The following is a 16,747-nucleotide window of genomic DNA, read 5'->3' on the forward strand; positions in this document are numbered from 1 at the left end:
GGCCCAGCACCCAGGCAGAGGAGAGAGGTCCCGTAACAGACAATCTGGCTTCATGTCAGCAGAGAATCAGTCTTCATATCATAGCAGAGAATCTGGCTTCCCGTTACCCACCACTGGAACAGTCCATTCTCAGATATTTAGGCCCCGGCACCCAGGCAGAGGAGAGAGGTCCCGTAACAGACAATCTGGCTTCATGTCAGCAGAGAATCAGTCTTCATATCATAGCAGAGAATCAGGCTTCACGTCAGCCACCACTGCAACAGTCCATTGTCATAAATTCAGGCCCAGCACCCAGGCAGAGGAGAGAGGTCCCGTAACAGACAATCTGGCTTCATGTCAGCAGAGAATCAGTCTGCATGTCATAGCAGAGAATGAGGCTTCACGTCACCCACCACTGCAACAGTCCATTTTCATAAATTTAGGCCCAGCACCCAGGCAGAGGAGAGAGGTCCCGTAACAGAGGATCTGGCTTCATGTCACCAGAGAATCAGTCTGCATGTCATAGCAGAGAATCAGGCTTCACGTCACCCACCACTGCAACAGTCCATTTTCATAAATTTAGGCCCAGCACCCAGGCAGAGGAGAGAGGTCCCGTAACAGAGGATCTGGCTTCATGTCACCAGAGAATCAGTCTGCATGTCATAGCAGAGAATCAGGCTTCACGTCAGCCACCACTGCAACAATCCATTGGCATATATTTAGGCCTAGCACACAGGCAGAGGAGAGAGGTCCCGTAACAGACAATCTGGCTTCATGTCAGCAGAGAATCAGTCTTCATATCATAGCAGAGAATCAGGCTTCACGTCAGCCACCAATGCAACAGTCCATTGTCAGATATTTAGGCCCAGCACCCAGGCAGAGGAGAGAGGTCCCGTAACAGAGGATCTGGCTTCATGTCACCAGAGAATCAGTCTGCATGTCATAGCAGAGAATCAGGCTTCACGTCAGCCACCACTGCAACAATCCATTGGCATATATTTAGGCCTAGCACACAGGCAGAGGAGAGAGGTCCCGTAACAGACAATCTGGCTTCATGTCAGCAGAGAATCAGTCTGCATGTCATAGCAGAGAATGAGGCTTCACGTCACCCACCACTGCAACAGTCCATTTTCATAAATTTAGGCCCAGCACCCAGGCAGAGGAGAGAGGTCCCGTAACAGAGGATCTGGCTTCATGTCACCAGAGAATCAGTCTGCATGTCATAGCAGAGAATCAGGCTTCACGTCACCCACCACTGCAACAGTCCATTTTCATAAATTTAGGCCCAGCACCCAGGCAGAGGAGAGAGGTCCCGTAACAGAGGATCTGGCTTCATGTCACCAGAGAATCAGTCTGCATGTCATAGCAGAGAATCAGGCTTCACGTCAGCCACCACTGCAACAATCCATTGGCATATATTTAGGCCTAGCACACAGGCAGAGGAGAGAGGTCCCGTAACAGACAATCTGGCTTCATGTCAGCAGAGAATCAGTCTTCATATCATAGCAGAGAATCAGGCTTCACGTCAGCCACCAATGCAACAGTCCATTGTCAGATATTTAGGCCCAGCACCCAGGCAGAGGAGAGAGGTCCCGTAACAGAGGATCTGGCTTCATGTCAGCAGAGAATCAGTCTTCATGTCATAGCAGAGAATCAGGCTTCACGTCACCCACCACTGCAACAGTCCATTTTCATAAATTTAGGCCCAGCACCCAGGCAGAGGAGAGAGGTCCCGTAACAGAGGATCTGGCTTCATGTCACCAGAGAATCAGTCTGCATGTCATAGCAGAGAATCAGGCTTCACGTCAGCCACCACTGCAACAATCCATTGGCATATATTTAGGCCTAGCACACAGGCAGAGGAGAGAGGTCCCGTAACAGACAATCTGGCTTCATGTCAGCAGAGAATCAGTCTTCATATCATAGCAGAGAATCAGGCTTCACGTCAGCCACCAATGCAACAGTCCATTGTCAGATATTTAGGCCCAGCACCCAGGCAGAGGAGAGAGGTCCCGTAACAGAGGATCTGGCTTCATGTCAGCAGAGAATCAGTCTTCATGTCATAGCAGAGAATCAGGCTTCACGTCACCCACCACTGTAAGAGTCCATTTTCATAAATTTAGGCCCAGCACCCAGGCAGAGGAGAGAGGTCCCGTAACAGACAATCTGGCTTCATGTCAGCAGAGAATCAGTCTTCATATCATAGCAGAGAATCAGGCTTCACGTCACCCACCACTGTAACAGTCCATTTTCATAAATTTAGGCCCAGCACCCAGGCAGAGGAGAGAGGTCCCGTAACAGACAATCTGGCTTCATGTCAGGAGAGAATCAGTCTTCATGTCATAGCAGAGAATCAGGCTTCACGTCACCCACCACTGCAACAGTCCATTTTCATAAATTTAGGCCCAGCACCCAGGCAGAGGAGAGAGGTCCCGTAACAGACAATCTGGCTTCATGTCAGCAGAGAATTAGTCTGCATGTCATAGCAGAGAATCAGGCTTCACGTCAGCCACCAATGCAACAGTCCATTGTCAGATATTTAGGCCCAGCACCCAGGCAGAGGAGAGAGGTCCCGTAACAGAGGATCTGGCTTCATGTCACCAGAGAATCAGTCTGCATGTCATAGCAGAGAATGAGGCTTCACGTCAGCCACCACTGCAACAATCCATTGGCATATATTTAGGCCTAGCACACAGGCAGAGGAGAGGTTCATTCAACTTTGGGTAGCCTTGCAATATAATGGTAAAATGAAAATAAAAATAGGATTGAATGAGGAAGTGCCCTGGAGTCCAATAATATATGGTTATGGGGAGGTAGTTAATGTCTAATCTGGACAAGGGACGGACAGGTCCTGTGGGATCCATGCCTGGTTCATTTTTATGAACGTCAGCTTGTCCACATTGGCTGTAGACAGGCGGCTGCGTTTGTCTGTAATGACGCCCCCTGCCGTGCTGAATACACGTTCAGACAAAACGCTGGCTGCCGGGCAGGCCAGCACCTCCAAGGCATAAAAGGCTAGCTCTGGCCACGTGGACAATTTAGAGACCCAGAAGTTGAATGGGGCCGAACCATCAGTCAGTACGTGGAGGGGTGTGCACACGTACTGTTCCACCATGTTAGTGAAATGTTGCCTCCTGCTAACACGTTGCGTATCAGGTGGTGGTGCAGTTAGCTGTGGCGTGTTGACAAAAGTTTTCCACATCTCTGCCATGCTAACCCTGCCCTCAGAGGAGCTGGCCGTGACACAGCTGCCTTGGCGACCTCTTGCTCCTCCTCTGCCTTGGCCTTGGGCTTCCACTTGTTCCCCTGTGACATTTGGGAATGCTCTCAGTAGCGCGTCTACCAACGTGCGCTTGTACTCGCGCATCTTCCTATCACGCTCCAGTGCAGGAAGTAAGGTGGGCACATTGTCTTTGTAGCGTGGATCCAGCAGGGTGGCAACCCAGTAGTCCGCACAGGTTAAAATGTGGGCAACTCTGCTGTCGTTGCGCAGGCACTGCAGCATGTAGTCGCTCATGTGTGCCAGGCTGCCCAGGGATAAGGACAAGCTGTCCTCTGTGGGAGGCGTATCGTCATCGTCCTGCCTTTCCCCCCAGCCACGCACCAGTGATGGACCCGAGCTGCGTTGGGTGCCACCCCGCTGTGACCATGCTTCATCCTCATCCTCCTCCACCTCCTCCTCATCCTCGTCCTCCTCGTCCTCCAGTAGTGGGCCCTGGCTGGCCACATTTGTACCTGGCCTCTGCTGTTGCCAAAAACCTCCCTCTGAGTCACTTCGAAGAGACTGGCCTGAAAGTGCTAAAAATGACCCCTCTTCCTCCTCCTCCTCCTCCTCCTCCTGGGCCACCTCCTCTTCCATCATCGCCCTAAGTGTTTTCTCAAGGAGACATAGAAGTGGTATTGTAACGCTGATAACGGTGTCATCGCCACTGGCCATGTTGGTGGAGTACTCGAAACAGCGCAACAGGGCACACAGGTCTCGCATGGAGGCCCAGTCATTGGTGGTGAAGTGGTGCTGTTCTGTAGTGCGACTGACCCGTGCGTGCTGCAGCTGAAACTCCACTATGGCCTGCTGCTGCTCGCACAGTCTGTCCAGCATGTGCAAGGTGGAGTTCCACCTGGTGGGCACGTCGCATATGAGGCGGTGAGCGGGAAGGCCGAAGTTACGCTGTAGCGCAGACAGGCGAGCAGCAGCAGGATGTGAACGCCGGAAGCGCGAACAGACGGCCCGCACTTTATGCAGCAGCTCTGACATGTCGGGGTAGTTGTGAATGAACTTCTGCACCACCAAATTCAGCACATGCGCCAAGCAAGGGATGTGCGTCAAATTGGCTAGTCCCAGAGCTGCAACGAGATTTCGCCCATTATCACACACCACCAGGCCGGGCTTGAGGCTCACCGGCAGCAACCACTCGTCGGTCTGTTGTTCTATACCCCGCCACAACTCCTGTGCGGTGTGGGGCCTGTCCCCCAAACATATGAGTTTCAGAATGGCCTGCTGACGTTTACCCCGGGCTGTGCTGAAGTTGGTGGTGAAGGTGTGTGGCTGACTGGATGAGCAGGTGGAAGAAGAGGAGGAGGAAGCCGAGAAGGAGGAGGTGGCAACAGGAGGCAAAGAATGTTGCCCTGCGATCCTTGGCGGCGGAAGGACGTGCGCCAAACAGCTCTCCGCCTGGGGCCCAGCTGCCACTACATTTACCCAGTGTGCAGTTAGGGAGATATAGCGTCCCTGGCCGTGCTTACTGGTCAACGTATCTGTGGTTAGGTGGACCTTGCCACAGATGGCGTTGCGCAGTGCACACTTGATTTTATCGGATACTTGGTTGTGCAGGGAAGGCACGGCTCTCTTGGAGAAGTAGTGGCGGCTGGGAACAACATACTGTGGGACAGCAAGCGACATGAGCTGTTTGAAGCTGTCTGTGTCCACCAGCCTAAATGACAGCATTTCATAGGCCAGTAGTTTAGAAATGCTGGCATTCAGGGCCAGGGATCGAGGGTGGCTAGGTGGGAATTTACGCTTTCTATCAAATGTTTGTGAGATGGAGAGCTGAACGCTGGCGTGTGACATGGTTGAGACGCTTGGTGACGGAGGTGGTGGTGGTGGTGTTGGTGGTACATCCCCTGTTTGCTGGGCGGCAGGTGCCAACGTTCCTCCAGAGGCGGAGGAAGAGGCCGAGGCGGCAGCAGCAGAATAGGCCGAGGCGGCAGCAGCAGAAGAGGTAGCAGGGGGAGCCTGAGTGACTTCCTTGGTTTTAAGGTGTTTACTCCACTGCAGTTCATGCTTTGCATGCAGGTGCCTGGTCATGCAGGTTGTGCTCAGGTTCAGAACGTTAATGCCTCGCTTCAGGCTCTGATGGCACAGCGTGCAAACCACTCGGGTCTTGTCGTCAGCACATTGTTTGAAGAAGTGCCATGCCAGGGAACTCCTTGAAGCTGCCTTTGGGGTGCTCGGTCCCAGATGGCGGCGGTCAGTAGCAGGCGGAGTCTCTTGGCGGCGGGTGTTCTGCTTTTGCCCACTGCTCCCTCTTTTGCTACGCTGTTGGCTCGGTCTCACCACTGCCTCTTCCTCCGAACTGTGAAAGTCAGTGGCACGACCTTCATTCCATGTGGGGTCTAGGACCTCATCGTCCCCTGCATCGTCTTCCACCCAGTCTTGATCCCTGACCTCCTGTTCAGTCTGCACACTGCAGAAAGACGCAGCAGTTGGCACCTGTGTTTCGTCATCATCAGAGACATGCTGAGGTGGTATTCCCATGTCCTCATCATCAGGAAACATAAGTGGTTGTGCGTCAGTGCATTCTATGTCTTTCACCGCTGGGGAAGGGCTAGGTGGATGCCCTTGGGAAACCCTGCCAGCGGAGTCTTCAAACAGCATAAGAGACTGCTGCATAACTTGAGGCTGAGACAGTTTCCCTGGTATGCATGGGGGTGATGTGACAGACTGATGGGGTTGGTTTTCAGGCGCCATCTGTGCGCTTTCTGCAGAAGACTGGGTGGGAGATAATGTGAACGTGCTGGATCCACTGTCGGCCACCCAATTGACTAATGCCTGTACCTGCTCAGGCCTTACCATCCTTAGAACGGCATTGGGCCCCACCATATATCGCTGTAAATTCTGGCGGCTACTGGGACCTGAGGTAGTTGGTACACTAGGACGTGTGGATGTGGCAGAACGGCCACGTCCTCTCCCAGCACCAGAGGGTCCACTAACACCACCACGACCATGTCCACGTCCGCGTCCCTTACTAGATGTTTTTCTCATTGTTATGGTTCACCACAACAACAAATATATTATTTGGCCCAATGTATTGTATTCAAATTCAGCGGGATATAAATTTGAGGCCTAGTATTTAGGCGCTGGGTGACCGGTATGGATTTAGTGACAGAATTAGACTTGGAAATGCACAGAAGCGTGTGTGTGAAGTTATTCTGAATGACCCTATGTGCACCTTCAATATGATCTACCCTTTTAGGGATAGATTTCAAATAGCTCTGATATAGCAGAAACGACTAAATTATGAAATTGCTAAATTGGGAATTGTATTTCAACCCAGAACAAAAAATGTGCTTTGACGGACACTAAATAACTTTCCCAGCCACAACAGGACAGCGGTAACGAGAGATTTAGCGGGATATAAATTTGAGGCCTAGTATTTAGGCGCTGGGTGACAGGTATGGGTTTAGTGACAGAATTAGATTTGGAAATGCACAGTAGCGGGTGTGTGAAGTTATTCTGAATGACCCTATGTGCATCTTGAATATTATATACCCTTTTAGGGATAGATTTCAAATAGCTCTGATATAGCAGAAACCACTAAATTATGAAATTGCTAAATTGGGAATTGTATTTCAACCCAGAACAAGAAATGTGCTTGAACGGACACTAAATAACTCGCCCAGCTACAGCACTAGGGACAGATTTAGCGGGATATAAATTTGAGGCCTAGTATTTAGGCGCTGGGTGACAGGTATGGGTTTAGTGACAGAATTAGACTTGGAAATACACAGTAGCGGGTGTGTGTGAAGTTATTCTGAATGACCCAATGTGCACCTTGAATATTATATACCCTTTTAGGGATAGATTTCAAATAGCTCTGATATAGCAGAAACCACTAAATTATGAAATTGCTAAATTGGGAATTGTATTTCAACCCAGAACAAAAAATGTGCTTTGACGGACACTAAATATCTTGCCCAGCAACAACAGTACAGCGGTAACGAGAGATTTAGCAGGATATAAATTTGAGGCCTAGTATTTAGGCGCTGGGTGACAGGTATGGGTTTAGTGACAGAATTAGACTTGAAAATACACAGTAGCGGGTGTGTGTGAAGTTATTCTGAATGACCCAATGTGCACCTTGAATATTATATACCCTTTTAGGGATAGATTTCAAATAGCTCTGATATAGCAGAAACCACTAAATTATGAAATTGCTAAATTGGGAATTGTACTTCAACCCAGAACAAAAAATGTGCTTTGACGGACACTAAATATCTTTCCAAGCAACAACAGTACAGCGGTAACGAGAGATTTAGCAGGATATAAATTTGAGGCCTAGTATTTAGGCGCTGGGTGACAGGTATGGGTTTAGTGACAGAATTAGACTTGGAAATACACAGTAGCGGGTGTGTGTGAAGTTATTCTGAATGACCCAATGTGCACCTTGAATATTATATACCCTTTTAGGGATAGATTTCAAATAGCTCTGATATAGCAGAAACCACTAAATTATGAAATTGCTAAATTGGGAATTGTACTTCAACCCAGAACAAAAAATGTGCTTTGACGGACACTAAATAACTTTCCCAGCTACAACAGGACAGCGGTAACGAGAGATTTAGCGGGATATAAATTTGAGGCCTAGTATTTAGGCGCTGGGTGACAGGTATGGGTTTAGTGACAGAATTAGACTTGGAAATACACAGTAGCGGGTGTGTGTGAAGTTATTCTGAATGACCCTATGTGCACCTTCAATATGATCTACCCTTTTAGGGATAGATTTCAAATAGCTCTGATATAGCAGAAACCACTAAATTATGAAATTGCTAAATTGGGAATTGTATTTCAACCCAGAAGAAAAAATGTGCTTTGACGGACACAAAATAACTTTCCCAGCTACAACAGGACAGCGGTAACGAGAGATTTAGCAGGATATAAATTTGAGGCCTAGTATTTAGGCGCTGGGTGACAGGTATGGGTTTAGTGACAGAATTAGACTTGAAAATACACAGTAGCGGGTGTGTGTGAAGTTATTCTGAATGACCCAATGTGCACCTTGAATATTATATACCCTTTTAGGGATAGATTTCAAATAGCTCTGATATAGCAGAAACCACTAAATTATGAAATTGCTAAATTGGGAATTGTACTTCAACCCAGAACAAAAAATGTGCTTTGACGGACACTAAATATCTTTCCAAGCAACAACAGTACAGCGGTAACGAGAGATTTAGCAGGATATAAATTTGAGGCCTAGTATTTAGGCGCTGGGTGACAGGTATGGGTTTAGTGACAGAATTAGACTTGGAAATACACAGTAGCGGGTGTGTGTGAAGTTATTCTGAATGACCCAATGTGCACCTTGAATATTATATACCCTTTTAGGGATAGATTTCAAATAGCTCTGATATAGCAGAAACCACTAAATTATGAAATTGCTAAATTGGGAATTGTACTTCAACCCAGAACAAAAAATGTGCTTTGACGGACACTAAATAACTTTCCCAGCTACAACAGGACAGCGGTAACGAGAGATTTAGCGGGATATAAATTTGAGGCCTAGTATTTAGGCGCTGGGTGACAGGTATGGGTTTAGTGACAGAATTAGACTTGGAAATACACAGTAGCGGGTGTGTGTGAAGTTATTCTGAATGACCCTATGTGCACCTTCAATATGATCTACCCTTTTAGGGATAGATTTCAAATAGCTCTGATATAGCAGAAACCACTAAATTATGAAATTGCTAAATTGGGAATTGTATTTCAACCCAGAACAAAAAATGTGCTTTGACGGACACTAAATAACTTTCCCAGCTACAACAGGACAGCGGTAACGAGAGATTTAGCAGGATATAAATTTGAGGCCTAGTATTTAGGCGCTGGGTGACAGGTATGGGTTTAGTGACAGAATTAGACTTGAAAATACACAGTAGCGGGTGTGTGTGAAGTTATTCTGAATGACCCAATGTGCACCTTGAATATTATATACCCTTTTAGGGATAGATTTCAAATAGCTCTGATATAGCAGAAACCACTAAATTATGAAATTGCTAAATTGGGAATTGTACTTCAACCCAGAACAAAAAATGTGCTTTGACGGACACTAAATAACTTTCCCAGCTACAACAGGACAGCGGTAACGAGAGATTTAGCAGGATATAAATTTGAGGCCTAGTATTTAGGCGCTGGGTGACAGGTATGGGTTTAGTGACAGAATTAGACTTGAAAATACACAGTAGCGGGTGTGTGTGAAGTTATTCTGAATGACCCAATGTGCACCTTGAATATTATATACCCTTTTAGGGATAGATTTCAAATAGCTCTGATATAGCAGAAACCACTAAATTATGAAATTGCTAAATTGGGAATTGTACTTCAACCCAGAACAAAAAATGTGCTTTGACGGACACTAAATAACTTTCCCAGCTACAACAGGACAGCGGTAACGAGAGATTTAGCGGGATATAAATTTGAGGCCTAGTATTTAGGCGCTGGGTGACCGGTATGGATTTAGTGACAGAATTAGACTGGGATATGGCCAAAAAATAACCACACTATTGCTGGTTAAATGCACTTGGTGACGGGCGCAGCTTGCCCCTGATGTAGTATATGGCCAAAAAATGAACAGACTATTGCTGGTTAAATGCACTTGGTGTCACAGCTTGACCAACCACACTACTGAGGGTTAAATGCACTTGGTGACGGGCGCAGCTTGCCCCTGATGTAGTATATGGCCAAAAAATAAACAGACTATTGCTGGTTAAATGCACTTGGTGTGACAGCTTCACCCTGATGTAGGCTTTAGCCAGAAAACAACCACACCATTGAGGGTTAAATGCACTTGGTGACAGGCGCAGCTTGCCCCTGATTTTGTATATGGCCAAAAAATGAACAGACTATTGCTGGTTAAATGCACTTGGTGTGACAGCTTCACCCTGATGTAGGCTTTAGCCAAAAAACAACCACACCATTGAGGGTTAAATGCACTTGGTGACAGGCGCAGCTTGCCCCTGATTTTGTATATGGCCAAAAAATGAACAGACTATTGCTGGTTAAATGCACTTGGTGTGACAGCTTCACCCTGATGTAGGCTTTAGCCAAAAAACAACCACACCATTGAGGGTTAAATGCACTTGGTGACAGGCGCAGCTTGCCCCTGATTTTGTATATGGCCAAAAAATGAACAGACTATTGCTGGTTAAATGCACTTGGTGTGACAGCTTCACCCTGATGTAGGCTTTAGCCAAAAAACAACCACACCATTGAGGGTTAAATGCACTTGGTGACAGGCGCAGCTTGCCCCTGATTTTGTATATGGCCAAAAAATGAACAGACTATTGCTGGTTAAATGCACTTGGTGTGACAGCTTCACCCTGATGTAGGCTTTAGCCAAAAAACAACCACACCATTGAGGGTTAAATGCACTTGGTCGCAGCTTGTGCTGGCGCACCACAAGACACAAAATGGCCGCCGATCACCCCAGAAAAATGTGACTGACAAACGGTCTGGGCAGCCTAAAAACAGTGAGCAATTGAGGATCAGCAGCTCAATGATCCACAGCTGCAGATCGATCAGTTAATCAAGTCCTTTGGAGGAGTTAATCTGCCTAATCTCGCCCTACTGTCGCAGCCGCAACCTCTCCCTACGCTAATCAGAGCAGAGTGACGGGCGGCGCTATGTGACTCCAGCTTAAATAGAGGCTGGGTCACATGGTGCTCTGGCCAATCACAGCCATGCCAATAGTAGGCATGGCTGTGATGGCCTCTTGGGGCAAGTAGTATGACGCTTGTTGATTGGCTGCTTTGCAGCCTTTCAAAAAGCGCCAAGAAAGCGTCACAAAAGCGCCAAGAAAGCGACGAACACCGAACCCGAACCCGGACTTTTACGAAAATGTCCGGGTTCGGGTCCGTGTCACGGACACCCCAAAATTCGGTACGAACCCGAACTATACAGTTCGAGTTCGCTCATCCCTAGGCACTACGCATTGCCCTAATGGCATTTATAATTGAGACTGGAAAAGCTACATTTATTAAGACTCGGGTCATAACCAACCAGTCTATGCTGTTGAAAGCATTCTCGGCATCTGTGCCGAGAAGGTCTAGTGGTGTAGAGGTATGGTGAGCTTGGTAGAAAAAATGGATCAAGTGTTCATACGGCCCTCTTTCCATGACACAAAGCAAACTTGATCCATGTGTACTAGATTCAGGAGCAAGGACTCCGGTCTAAAAGCTATCATTTTGGCAATCAGCTTTAAATCACAGTTTAGTAATGAGATTGGACGGTAGCTAGTGAATAGGATAGGGTCTTTCCCTTCTTTAGAGATGACCGTGATTTGGGCTTTTACCATTTGTGGGGGCAAAGACTATCCTTTCAGAATTGCATTCCACACATCCCATAACTTAGGTCATAGTAGGACTTCTTTAAAGGCTAAATAGTAGTATAGCAAACTGCCTATAAGTGCTAGGTGTGGATCTGGTTTGTAGGTAACATCCATACGGCACGCAGTATTTCCCCAAAGAAAAATGCACATATGCAGTCGCTACTTAAAAAAAGAGTACTCAATCACTCCCACAACCCTGCCTAGTGATCTGTGTCTAAGGAGATAACATCATCTCAACGCATTTCAACGTGACAGCAGTACATCACATATCATCAGGAGCACATATTATATAGTTGCCTATAATAGCAATTTGCCCTGCACTGTTGCATGCACAGGCTCCGTGCTGTGATGGCTGTACGTGGCCGAACACATGTCGGGATAATGTCACAAAGATCCCACCCCCCGAAGGAGAGCGCCAGCACAAACCGCCAATCAGTAGTGGGGGCACGTCATAAGTCACGCCCTCTGTCTTGGCGAACGCGCAATTCTGGCAATAGCGATCTGGGGAGGCAGCAAATGTGCACTGAAAGTAAGGGGGAATCAAAGCCGCGGTATGAATCAGTATATCTTATGGATAAATATATCCCAAACATTAGCGTATGATACCTCCATCATGCTGGCATAATTTTTATATGTCACCTGAGCCTATGCACCCCTGGCTGTGTAGTTGGACTATCTTACACTGCCAGTAGGTAGGCACAGTATATGAAAAAAACATACTCCAGGTCAGTGACCCTAGTTGGGCACTGACACCTCTTACTGTATCAACAGTTATTATTAAATTCATAATACTGTATCCACATCTGGACCTGTCCTTTGATTTATACCTCGGATTTGATTCCCCCTTACTTTCAGTGCGCATGCGCTGCCTCCCCAGATCACTATTGCCAGAATTGCGCATTCGCCCAGACAGAGGGCATGACTTACGAAGTACCCCCACTACTGATTGGCAGTTTGCGCTGGTGATCTCCTTCGGGGGTTGGGGTCTTTGTAATATCATTCTAGCACATGTTCGGCCGCGTACAGCCATCACAGCGCCGAAGCCTGTGCATGCAACAGTGCAGGGCAAATTGCTATTATAGGCAACTCTGTAATATGTGCTCCTGATGATATGTGATGTACTGCTGTCACATTGAAATGCGTTGAGCCGATGTTATCTTCTTAGACACGGTTCACTAGGCAGGGTTGTGGGAGTGATTGGGTACCCACTTTAAAAAAAAACTGATTATGAGTGTGAATGTTTACAGAGGAGTGGTTCCCACATTGCCAATCCAATGTTGAGGAATGTGATAAGGAGAGCCTACCTTTGGTGCTGATCCCTGCTAGTAGCGACTGCATGTGTGCATTTTTCTTTGGGTAAAGACTGCGTGCCGTATGGATGTTACCTACAAACCAGATCCACACCTAGCACTTCTAGGCAGTTTCTCTTCACATGCTAAATGCTACCATCGTATAAGCTAGTGGCTCTCTCTTTCTACCTACCATACTCTACTTTTCCGGTTGGGGTACCATACAATAGCCCTAAGCTTCCACACCTGTGTATCTGCAATTTAAGGGCCCATCCCTGGCCCTTGCAATTGTCTTACAATTACAAGTAGCTCTACTTGCTAGCAAGCATAGGGCCAGTCCCCAGTCTACTCCACGGGTAGATGTTTATGTGCTCTATCCCTCTAGACACTGGGAGAGCCTGGTTGCCTGAATTTTACTGATGTGATATACACATTATTTTCCTCCTTATTTTAAGTATTACTCAATTAAAACTTTATTATTTTTTCATTATAACATTCTTTCAGGCTGTGAAAACATTAAACTTTTTTGAACGTATACCAGTATTTTGGCGTTGTTAGAGTTTTTCACAGGAGCCCAGAATTGAACACAATACTGCATGTGGGGTCTGACTGTTAATTTGTAGAATGGCAGAACTATGTTATCATCACGTGCATCTATGACCCCATAATCTTATTGGCCTTGGCAGCAGCTGCCTAAGGCTGAGTTCAAAGGAGCGTGTCCGGATAAGGTCTGGATGCATTGCGGAAAACCCGCGCGAGTAGGTACCCAATTGCAGTCAGTTTTGACTGCGATTGCGTTCCGCTGTTCAGTTTTTATCGCGCGGGTGCAATGCGTTTTGCACGCGCGTGATAAAAAACTGACTGTGGTACCCAGACCCGAACTTCTTCACTGAAGTTCAGGTTTGGGTTCGGTGTTGTGTAGATGTAATTATTTTCCCATATAACATGGGTATAAGGGAAAATAATAGCATTCTTTAATACAGAATGCTTAGTACGTGGTCAATTGAGGGTTAAAAAATAAAAAATAATTAACTCACCTTCTCCTCTTGATCGCATAGCTGCCGGTCTCTTCTTACTACTTTAATCATGAGCTGCCGGCTAAAGGACCTGTGGTGACGTCACATCACATGGTCCAATCATGTGATTGGACCATGTGATCTGACATCACCATAGGTACTTTAGCTGGCAGCTCATGATTAAAGATGTAAGAAGAGACCGGCAGCTACGCGATTATTATATTGCATGTCCGGTGTATTATTATATTGCAGGTCCAGTAGTCCAGGAGATCCTGGATCATGGTTGACAGAGTGCAGTCCAAATATGTCACTGCCTGCTGGTTGAGGTTCTGCTGCATGTGTTGCTGCCCCTGCTGAGTGGTTTCTTCAGAAGGCGGTTGAAGAAAACTGCTCATCAGAGACTCCAGACTTAATTGGCTGCCTTTGCAGCTGGTGCTGTGGATAGCTAGTAGTGATCTCTCTGTCAAATCCTGACAATTAGGCCTCTTTGACACAGTACCGTTTTTTTTTTTTTCCGTTTTGCGGACCGTTTTTTGCATTCCGTATACGGAACCATTCATTTCAAAGGTTCCGCAAAAAAAAACTGAATGTACGCCATATGCATTCCGTTTCCGTATTTCCGTTTTTCCGTTCCGTTGAAAGACAGAACATGTCCTATCATTGCCCGCAAATTACGTTCCGTGGCTCCATTCAAGTCAATGGATCCGCAAAAAAAAACTGAACACATACGGAAATGCATCCATTGTCTTCCGTATCAGTTCTGTTTTTGCAGAACCATCTATTGAAAATGTTATGCACAGCCCAATGTTTTCTATGTAATTACTGTATACTGTATATGCTATACGGATAAACGGAACAGAAAAACGGAACGAAAACGGAAACAAAAAACGGAACAACAGATCCGTGAAAAACAGACAGCAAAACACTGAAATAGCCATACGGTAGTGTGAAAGAGGCCTTAATCTGGTTATTTGTGCAAGAGACTCAGAGGGCCTCTCTACCTCCATCTCCATTGCATACTTCCACGATCTGTCGGGGTCATCTGCGTCATCTTTGTATTCGCCCTACAGCTCCTCATGCTTCTCCTGCTCCTCTCCTGTCACTTAGGCAGATAAATCACCTGGTTGTGTATAAAATTCCTGGGAACTTATGTCCTCCTCCTCATCATACCCATCCTTATCTGGGCTCAGGTGGCTGTGAGATATTGGCACCACATCTTCTGTTTGTTCACCATTCATTTATCAGCATCCCCTCCAGGATGTGACGGAATGGAATGACATCATTCATCCCATAGTTCTGCTGACTGACAAATAAATGGGGTCAAACTGACAAATAAATGGGGTAATTTATTAAACTGGTGTAAAGTAGAACTGGCTTAGTTGCCCATAGCAACCAATCAAATTCCACCATTCATTTGTGACAGCTCCTCTGGAAAATGAAAGGTGGAATCTGATATTTTTTTCTATGGCAACTAATATAGTCGAACTTATTGAGCATGGAGTTCCTATGGATGGAAATGTTGCATATAAGGCAATGGTGTGAAAGAGCCTTTGTTATTGCAGCTCAAGGAGTGCGTGTTTTGCACTGTAAAAGTAGCTGAAGTGCATGCACAGTTTCCTGGACCTTCTTGCAGTTCAGTGGAAGACTTGAGAAACCGGGTAACAATGAGATTGAAAACGTGTGTCAGTAGTAGTGATGAGCATCAGGGACAATATTCGAATTCACAATATTTCGCGAATATTCGCCATATATTCGAGAATTCACGAATTCATAATCTCCAGGCATTATTTTTTTGATTGTGAAAATTTGCATAACATTTGCAACAAATTTTCGCATAAAAAATTAGCATGAACTGGTATTTAAAAAAAATATCTAATATTCACAATTACGAATATATTTAGCGATATTCTAAATATTCGCGAATTCTCGAAGTGCCGATATTCGCGATTAAAATTCGCAATTCGAATATTCGTGATCAACACTAGTCAGTACCCATGTTTCCTATCTCCAGTTGGCAAGGAGACAGCAGGTGTTTGATTTATTTAATGATGATGCAGAGGAGTTCCCCCAAGGTTTGGATCAGTTTGGCCAGACTTACCAGGTTCATAAACCCATGACAACACCGTGCTTTGCATAGGTGATATGCTGGAGGACCACTGTAAACTGTGCCTAGGGGGGAGGGGGAGGACAAGGTGGAGGATGAGGAGGCAGAGGAGGACATTGGTGCAGAAATCACAGCATGACAATTGGGAGGTGGCATTGCCATCACCTGGCCAAGTTGCTGCTGTGCCTGAGCCGGAACCACATTTACTGAGTATATTGTCTTTAACCATTGTGAGATAGTGACAGATCTCACAGAAGTGAAAGGCAAGGAAGGGGTGGATAGTGCGGTCCACATCTCTATTCCACCACAGGCGAGACCAGCTGGAAATGCTGGTCTGGCATAAAGCACCTCCCAGGGTGTCAATCTAGGGGAAGGAGATTCATTGTGCAACAGGGTCGTGCTGGAGGCTTTGTATTAGTGGTCTCAGCCGGGCTGGCTGAGGGACCACGGGGCTAGGTGCTAGCCGGAGCATTGGGGACGCTGTGACGCCTGGGCGCAAGGGTCACAAGGCCGGAGTCGGAGAGACTACTGGGCCACACTCCCCCATAAATGTACTGGATGTGAGATTGTGTGTGAACAGGGCTCTGTACAGCCAGGCGGCTGTGGGACACTGGGCTGGGAAAGCCTCTTGCAATTACCGGGTGCGAACGGTGCTTTAAGTAAGGTAGGAAGACACCTTGTTTAGTTAGAGTCCAGCTGGGCAGGTGTTTATTTTGTATGATTTCTGTTTATTTTGCTGAATAAAAGCGATGCTTGAAC

The sequence above is a fragment of the Bufo gargarizans genome, chromosome 4 (genome assembly GCF_014858855.1).
Source record: "Bufo gargarizans isolate SCDJY-AF-19 chromosome 4, ASM1485885v1, whole genome shotgun sequence".
NCBI classification, from domain to species: Eukaryota; Metazoa; Chordata; class Amphibia; order Anura; family Bufonidae; genus Bufo; species Bufo gargarizans.